We start from the raw sequence: 10,271 nt of genomic DNA, 5'->3' as shown, positions 1-10,271 counted from the left end.
CTCTGGTGTCGCAAATGGATATAAAACTTTGATATATTGTACCAATTTATTTTTAGTAATATACAATCTAATACTTGGGGAGAGACAAATATTTTATCCCAAAACATGATATCATGATAAAGATAAATTTGTTTTATTTAAACAGAATTTATTTCTTAACCGACCTACGTTTCGAAAATATACACTGTCATTATCAAGGCAACATCTCACATATATTAACCTGCTAACATATATTTTCAGCGGATCTGAAAGGGGGTTTGCTCAAAGCGTATGAAAGCAGGTTGATATTTGTAACACATTACCTTGATAATGACAGACTATGTTGTCGAAACCCTGGTCGGTTAATGAATAAAATCTGTGAAAATAAAGCAAATATTTTATATGTTACACGTTGTCGATTTTCTCAAGGTATCGCCTAAGAAGTTATAATCAATTCAAAACTTTATTATTCCATGGTGAAAAAAGGGAACTCTGGCAATTAAACGAGCCTTTTTACAGCTAATTACAGGTTGCTTCATAATGAATTATCTTTTCTTGATATGACAGCATTCAGGTGACAGATAAACACATAAAATACTTTCGTCGCACATGATAAAGCTCAGTTCCATACATGGCCTACAGCAATGATAACTGATTAGACAGAAGTTTGAGAACAGAAAAAATGCATCGCATACTTTAATTCGGATTTTATCTAATAAACCAGTTTCAAGTTTCATGTATCACTATCATGCAAAGACTTATTTCTATTAATTCAATAGCATGGCTATGAATGTGCTGGTTTGTACGTTGAAAATAACTTTTAGATTACTAATTAAAGGTTAATAACAATATAAAATTATAATATTTAGGATATCACGTTAGCATTCAAAACTTCATCCATCTGTGGGCTTCTGCCGACCAGACTAGAAGTGGCGTCCCAGATGTATCAGGAGTGACCTTGCCTTCACATTCGCGGAGCCAGCCTTTGTCCACTAAGCATTGAGAGCCGTCATGAGTGAAGTTCTTTGGTTCTCTGAATAAAAGCTCAGCTACCATGATGAGAAATGGTGCAAGCCAATACGAAACAGCGAAATGAAATGAGGGGGAACAGAATTTCTCAATCCCAAAATAAGTCACACAATCGGTATTATTTTCCAATGCTTGAGAAGAGAAATACACTCTATCGCCGATTTCGATGATTCTATGGTGTAAAACACGTATTATTAAGGCCATTCGATCACATTCAACACCAATGCATTGATAATAAATGGCATTGGCGTGATTTGATTGCATAAAGTCTACAGATAAACACGTTTTAAAAATTTCGTCACTTATGATAAATCTTAGTTTCATGCATGATCTACGGCAATTACCAATGATCTCAGAGGATACATTTATACACACAGTCAACACACATACTATGTATAAAAAATACATATGCTCATTTTCATTCCGATTTTATCTCATAAACTAATTCCAGCGCTCACACGGATCAAACCACGAACAATGTTTTATATAACTGTATATACATGCCAATTTTCACGTTAATAAATACCGATCATATAGCCACGCCTAAGTTAAGTATCAAGCAAAAAATTATCATTAAAGCAATGCGTTTGCATTCAACGTTCCATTCACATCTGGGCTCTCGACCCCCCAGACTACGTAAAGTGGTGTGCGAGATACCTCGCCTTCGCTTTTACGAACCCAGCCTTTGTCCGCGAGATATTGAAAGCTGTCATGAAGAAAGTAAGATCCTTCTTTGCGCCTCTCGGTTAAAGTTCTTAGCTACCGTGATGAAAAAGAGTGATGACTAGTATGAAACAGCAAAATGGGAAAGTGGAATGCTAAAGGTCCCAACTATCTATCGACACACAGACGCGATATGCTTTTTAAATATTTGGGAAGAGAAGAATTTTTTCAGACGAAATCAGATGATACTATGTAAACTTTATGGTAGCCTATACTCACTCGAATAGTTACTTATGATATGGAACAGGGTATGAAATTCCAAACGCCTTTCAAATCGTAACCCATAAATCATTTAAAAATTTATGAGAATAAAACGATCTATAGCCCTAAAAATTAAAATTCAGTAACCATGATGACAAAAGACGATGAACAGTATGAAACAAGAACATGAGTAATTTTTATCATTTAAAAGTTGGAAGTTTATAACCTAAATCCAATTAAAATAGGAATAAATATATCCTTGACGATTTCTCAGTGGAATGGGCAACCATTATCGGGGAAAAGAATGTATCTTAACCTGTCCAACTACGTGTTACGAATGAGGAGAGGAGATTTAATTTCAGCCAATTAGCAGCTCCAAACATTTTTTGACATTTGGGATTATTATCATACTCAATAAATTATGCAATATTGAGCCTGAAGTTAAATGAAAAGTCAAATGAAACAACATTACAGTAACTATTTTTACGATTCTACCACTATGATTCTACTCGAGTTTGCACGACTCTTCACACCAATTGGTTAAACAATAATTCGTAACAATTGACCTTAGCGTGATATAATAGCATGCAGTTCATAGGTGAACGCGAGAAAATCGCTCTTCGTGAAAACAATCACCTATTTACGCATAAATTACGGTAGTGATAACGATTAGGAACCGAATAAACCAAATTGATATATGTTATATTACACTTTATATAGATACACTCAAATATGATTTCGTCAACTTTCTCATGCGCTCATGCATCGGCGTAATTTTTGAACGTTTTTTCCACTTATTTATAGGAGTTATTTCATAAATGCTGATATTCAAGTAAAAATTTGGCATTCCGTTATCTTTGCAAAAATTAATGACCGAAAATGGTAATAAAATCAGAATAAAATTATTGTCTCCTGCACGTGAGACACCGACTTTAAGAAAGGTCATACTGTGCATAAAATAAGTACGATACAACTAAATAAATAGCTAGCCAAGAAATAGATCTTTGCATATGTTTTTACGGAAAGTACATGAAGTGAAGAACTCTTATTTTTCAGAACTTCAACTGGAAAAAACAGGATATTAACAACCCTGGTTCCAATGATGCCCCTTAAATGACTAATAGCAGATAATTCATCATTCTGCGATTTTTTTAATTATTTTAACACGCACATAGTAAATATTGCTTCATAAAGAAGCATATCTCATTGTTTGCAAGAAAAAAACATAATTGAATTATTTATCGTGCAACGCTTTCGATAGCCTAATACCAGTAGTCCCCATTCATATCTCTATATTTTATGAGCAAATATCTATGATTTTTGAGCTAATCTGGAAACAATTTTAGGATTATTTCCAATTCTTGCGTTCATATGAACGAGTATGATTAATTCTATAAATGATGTGGCAGCACAAAAATTTTTATTTGAACGTTCAATTTATGATAAACGATGCGGCATGAATATTGTGAATAATTTGAGAGCTGAAAGAAAAAGTATGATGTATCTCACTTGGTGAATGTTAGGAGAGGGGACATTGAAAAACAAAGTGAAAAATAGCTGGAAGCTATGTGTGATACTTTTATTCACAGCTTCCAAAATACATATAGCCTACTTCAGTTAGGCGTTAAAATTAATGAAGATTGCTGAGCAAACATGTCGCACAAAATCATTGTGAAATAAAAGAAATTTTTAAAATTCACATCTGTAAATTCACTCTTAATTTAATGACGCTATGATGTATAAATTAATTTTACCTTTCAGAATTGGTTTTAATTCTATCTCCTATATTCTACTAGCTATTTGCTTGTAAACTGCTATAGCCCTCATGTTTATGCCTGTTATCTTTTTGTGTTTTCATATCAAGGACATTAAAATGGAATATATGAAATGAGATACGCGTGATGGCTGGATATGCGATATGATGCATTAAATAAACGGATTGATGAAATAAAATGTCAGGCCACAACTAGAATGGATTACCTATTGCCATGACAGTTATTCTTCTAAAGAGCTCTCTCGAGTCCCTATTTTTTCAATATGTGCAATCTAAGGCACTAACGCAAGCAACTTAATGATGATAGCCTATGCAAAAGCGAATGAAATCGTCGAGTTTTGAGATTTGATTTGGGTTTTACTTTTGGAGAAAATGAATGGTTAAATTTAGCCATATAACTATCCTCTTTTTATTTAAAAGCATGGAAAGGAAGTTTAAGTATACTCTCCAAAATAGTACTTGAGGTTGATGACATTTACATAATTGCTTGACTTAAATTGTACTAAAATTGCGGCCTCGTTAGCTTAACTCAAATACGTTATTCTGAAGTTTCAGTTGATTTATCTATAAAATGCTTGCCAAATTTAATTTCCATCACATTACTAGCTGGTTCCTTTATCATTTGCTATTTATGTATATTAAGGGAATGAAATTAATCATACATCATGCAGGTGTGAAATCACAAAGTGTGAACGATAATAACGTGAGTTAGAACCTATTCAAACCGATGCACCTATGTATTTAGCATGCGAGATTAAACCATTTGGGCACTACTGACCGCTTGGCCATTATCTCGATTTTGATGTGGCTATTATCTACATCCTGCGGGTGAGTAATCACATTGTGTGTGTGAGAAATCACATAGTGTGAACGATAATAGCGTAATTTAGAAACTATTCAAACCAATACTCGTATGTGTTTACCTTACGAGATTATATCTTTTGGGCACCGTTGACCGCTTGGCTATTATATTGATTGAAAATCGCTACGACTAGCATCAACCGACAGGAATTTTGTAACTAATGCGATCTTTAGCAACTAAGTTTGTCCCAGAATGGACGTTGAATGGCGCTTGACGTTGACCCAAACACGTAAGTCGCTTGGAACTCCTTGCCACAGCTTGCCTCTATCGTGAGCAGGAATCCAGTGAATACACAGCCTGTTGCTTGGAAACAACTGCGAGTTCCTGAATACTCCTCCTCAAATTGTGACTTGCGATAAATAACTTAATATGATTTGATAAAAATATTATTTCACCCTGTCATAGTGCAAACTTGAATTATGTGACTTTTAAGAAACTCTATACGTGTTAGCAGGGAATAAATTTTACGATTTTACCTATTAACTCTCCACTTACTTTGCACCCAATAAACTATGCTCTATGGATGCAAACCTGGTCTAGGTGCAGGTAAGCGACGCCATCGGATTATGGTATAAAAATAGTAAAAAATGGGGAATTTCATTATAACTTTTTGTTTGATCGTTCGGGTGTTCCACCGGGTCCTGTAAGCAATATAGAAGTTAATATTGGTTCAAGCGCCCGAATTTTACGTGAGAAAAAAGTGATCTGTTCGTTTAACTAAAACCCACAGCACCACTTCAAATATTTGCGTAATAAAATCACAACTTGTGCAGTGTGAAATAATTTTTGGCATTCTGGAGCAAATGTTACATGAAAAATGTGGATTTATCAGTTCTTGATCATCCAGCAACTCTCCTTACGAATCCATTGTCCTATCCCTCGACGGCATTCCTTTCACTAAGGCTTTCCGGCCTCCAATTACGAGACTCCACGTACAGTTTGACATTTAAGTGATGCAAGGCAGGTTGCACCAGGAAAAGATGCATATGTAATTTCGTTGATAGTTTATAACTGTGCTCTTTAAGTTGAATACACCAACTGGCCTCAAATAAAGTGAATTTATATTACAATTTCAATTACATCCTGAAAGTTTCAGTATTTTCAGTACTTTTGTGTTGATGAGAGAGTGAAAAATTCAGTCAGTCAGGAAACGTTACTGTTTCACAACACATCACGATTGATACCACTCCTTGCTTGTAGCGTGAAATAAGCCCTTATATATGAATATTCCAGAGCCAAGCCCCCAGTAGTGAATGTGCACTTCTCCACTATAGGACATCCAACTCTTCCCCCACGAGAAGATCTTTCTCCTCTCCCATCGCAAATTTCCTTTCTCTCCTGCCCTCCAATACAAGTCTCCCAGCAAGCCCTTCCCTTCCTGCGCGCGAGCTCTAAAAAGAAGAAACGAATGCCCCAGATTCGGACTCCACACAATTTCATGCGGTTCCTCCCCGCGCCTTCATTTTCTCTCATTTTTCCCAGCCGGTTCTCAGCCCGCGGGGACTTGGCCCTTCCCCTCCCGCCTTCCTTTTGGGTTCCTTCCTCTCGCAGGTCTCTTCGGCGGTGGCGGTGCAGCCTCCGGTAGCTAGCTGCTTTCGTGACCACTCCGGTTCGTCTCCTGTCCCCCTTGCTCTTCTCACTCTCCTGCGCCTGGTCCCTCGGAAATCGCTTGACCGAATTTTAAATATATGGAGCGCTCAAAATGAGATTTTCCCAACCCTCTTCCATAGAATTTCCCTCGGACGAGATCCCGAAGTTTCTTGAAATTGGAATAGAATTTTTCCCGTTGGTACTAGTAATAGGAATACACTGTGGCAATCATAGTTTCCAGTAGAATTATATATCCTAATAGTACCCCAACATTGTGATAGCGTGAATTTCTATTCGTGGAATAGCAATACTTATATAAATACCTATTTCCTCGAAGTTTCAGTAATTTCAACATGCTTTCAATGAGTTATATGAAAGGGAATGATGGCAGTGCATTTACATTCCTTGCGTACTGGCTGCTTAGCACAAATTTGGTTACTTATAAGTATTACTGTCTTCATTGATTGATTGAACTATTGGTGAGCTACTAGCAGCTGCCTAAGTGCGAAAAATCGCTAGTTACAAAGTGTTTGGATAAGGCGACGGATAGCTTATGTAATTTGTTATGAGAAAGCTGTAATGGATGAAGAGTGAAAAGAATCGCGGTAACATGGCATCTCTTGCCCCCGGTCCCTCCGAAATCGCTTAACCGAATTTTAAATACGGAGAGCGCTCAAAATGAGATTTTCCCAACCCTCTTCCATAGAATTTCACTAGGACGAAATTCCAAAGTTTCTTCATATGGGAAAAGACTGTTTCCGTTAAAAAAATATAGAGATAGGAATAAGCAGCAGTTGTCATTATTTCCTGTAGAAATATATATACCCCAATAGTAACCCAATTTACACTGGCCTCGGTGGCGACAAGGTAAAGTAAAGGTAAAAGGTAAAAAGGTAAAGTAAAAAAGAGGTTTTATAGCTAAATAAATTCTACATAAAGTTTTTAAAGCTATTTAGAGCAACTGTTGATTACAAAAGAACTTTTGGCATACGTTTTCTGTGTGTTTGCTCTATTTGCTCACAAATAGTAAACAAAGAGAGGGAACAAGATACTTCAGACATAACGAGAGATATTAACCATCTCCCATGCTATCAAGGACGAATGCTGTGAAAGCAATTTTTCCAGTTTTAGAAAAAGCATCCGAAGATTATGTCATGAGCATTTTTTTTTTAGAAAAAAAAACGATGAGTTCGAGTAGGTATGATTGAAGCTCGCTCGTTGAAAGGTTGAATTTAAATAGGTCTCGAATGATGCATTAAGTGTCACGCAAAAACCTTTGTTTTCGGTCGGTCCATTTAGAAAGTTTTGCGGACTCCGTCTCCTTCGGTCAGCTCCGGGCACTCTTTGACGCCATCATCGGCCAAAATATCAGTTTTGGTTGGTGTGAGATCCAAAAATTATCTGCGAGAGTTCATCAATCCCATATTTTGGGGTCACAAAAATCACTCGAGATCTCGACATTATATCCAACGGAGGAGTAATTTAGAACATTCAGGTAGCTTTTTTTGCCGATGGAATGATTTAACCCGCTTCCAGTGCACGTGAAAGACATTTGAGTACCTCCTTGATGAAACTAATATCCGTAGAGAGGATTCAATTAAGTTTGAAAACAGAGCGAATATTTTAAACGAACATACTTCTAGGTTTTTTAAAAGTAAAATTTTCCGTTTTTTTTTATTTAAATTCAATATACTTTTCATTTCCACATTTAAGAGGCATTATCAAAAGATATGGATGGATTTGTAAACTTTGAGAAAATGAATTCAATTTCCACTGATGCCGTTAAGTTTTAAGAGAGGAAGCCTATAAGTGAAAAAAAATGTTTCATCATAATGCATAGGTCGATTCAACATTGAACATTCCTCAGACGCTCATGAAGGCATTAGTGGATGATTGAGCTTCCACAGTTTCACATTGTCAAATTGCTTTTTTTACATGAAAACGCCTCATTGTGATCATTAAGATATGTATTTTTGTCCATAATAAACGCTCAAATTTGTAATTATAAAAATTGTCTTACGCTTACGGCTCGTGAAACAACTAAATAAAAAACTGGCAATCTGAATATAAATATCGTTACAAAGTGAGCTCGGCTTGAATTCAATTGGACCAGTCTTCTATTCTCTGTTAAAAAGCTAAGAAAAATCAATATCTATTTCGATAATTTTCAATCAAATTCGTACAAGAGCTAAAAATGTATAATTTCTTCTATTTCGATACGAAATTGCCGTGGAGGTATGAATTACGGATTATTTTAATTTAAATATCTTGTTTAAAACTTAAAATGTGTAAACCTTCATCAAATGACAATTCCTTTTATTGTTCTATTTTAATGTTTAAAAATATTTTTAATTAACTTTTATTCATTGAAAAATACTCCGCCTCGGAATTTAGCCAGATTTTAATTTTTCTACTTTGTTATATTTGCCTAACTATTCCAAAAGTATCATTTAGTGGCTACTCATAGATGGATTTTTAGAAAATATTTAAATATGTAATATATGACATATTATGTATTTCCTTCGCGCGTAGTTCCGGCTCCACCATTAAAAATACGTACTGAAGGCCTATAGATTGATGACTGCTGCAGAGTATAGTGGCATGGTCTACAGATTTAACTATAAAATACTAATATTTGTACTCTTTATTATTAACAATACGCTTTTGACGAACTTTATGCCACAGGAATATTGATAATTTGGATTTCACAACCAGTTGGTATCACTCAATGCTCAAATTTACCCATGAAAAATGACCCTATAATATACTACCATGAAAAACGTTCAAGAATAGGAAATTTGAATGCCGATCCAAGTTGAAAGAGAGATCTCTAAAAAGCCAGCCTGCCGATTAGCGTACCAATTATCTACAGGGAGAAAATATAGGTTTTATAACGGCATGCCTCCTCTATTCCCTGCGCAGGATTGCCAATCGGAATCCATCGAAAACCTGGTTTTGGTGGAATAATTGTTGTCGAAATTTGTCATTCGAATTTTCAATTTTCCAGACATTTTCACTGTATATTTTTTGTGCATCAGCTTAATTACTCTATTTTTCAACTATATTTTCGCGTATGATACAAAAGAGGATACAAAAGAGGAGGTATACTCCTTTTATTTTCCACACATGCAATTTCCGGCGACAGATTCCCTTAATGCAGAATATAGCGAGTGAAGACATTGGCCATTCCCGTAGGAGTCATAAAATCGCATCCGGGCAGAACGACTCAGTGAGACTAAATTGGCTTTCCAACCACTCCATGTGCACTCCCCGCCAGTTCAGGGCACCAGAATCTTTCAAGTAGCTACCTTCACACCGTAATTTCTAGCCATAAAATTTCATGATACCTGGTAAAACCACGGTCTTTCGGATGAACGAGTATGGGCTCAGTTCATAGACGCTCCAAAGGAAAATTAAGAAGGAACAGGCTAAAGCATCTCCGACAACTTGAACAATCTAAACTCAAATCAAGTCCTTAACTATTCCTTACACAAATATCTAACATTGGAAAATAAATGCGTACTTCAATGAAAATTGCACATTTATGTCACAGGGAAAAGCGCCTGAATGCTTTAACAATACTAAATCATACACAAATTCCGAGTAATACGTGTCTGACAGCCATCATATTACCCTCAAACCCATCGTCTTGACGACAAGAACAGAATTATTGCCTAGCGTACACTTTAGGAATTCTATGAAGCCCAAAATGGCTATTCCTCAAGAAAAGCATAGTAATCGATGGGAAACCTTCATTCTTTGTTGTATCTTTCAAACATGTTACAGTTGAGATACCGGATTGTAAATTTAACCACCAGAACGATGAAAGAACGAGGTCTTGTATTTTTCTTTTGAATATCGCCTATGTAAATTTTATCCTTGACAATACCGATTTTAATGACAAATTTACTACTTTTGGCCATAATATATACAAAGCTACTTAGACAAGTAACAAGGCACAGGCTTGGATTGAGCAAGGAAACTTTGGGTCCATTTTTGTCTCCTATCGATAAAAAACTTCGGATCTTACATCTTTACTAAGTATGACGAAGCGCTATGTTTTCGCATTTGAAAGGAGATATAAATGTTTTGGTCCTCTTGTGAAGGAGACCG

The sequence above is a fragment of the Ischnura elegans genome, chromosome 11, assembly GCF_921293095.1.
Source record: "Ischnura elegans chromosome 11, ioIscEleg1.1, whole genome shotgun sequence".
In the NCBI taxonomy this organism is placed as follows: Eukaryota; Metazoa; Arthropoda; class Insecta; order Odonata; family Coenagrionidae; genus Ischnura; species Ischnura elegans.
Note: the sequence above shows the minus strand (reverse complement) of the source record.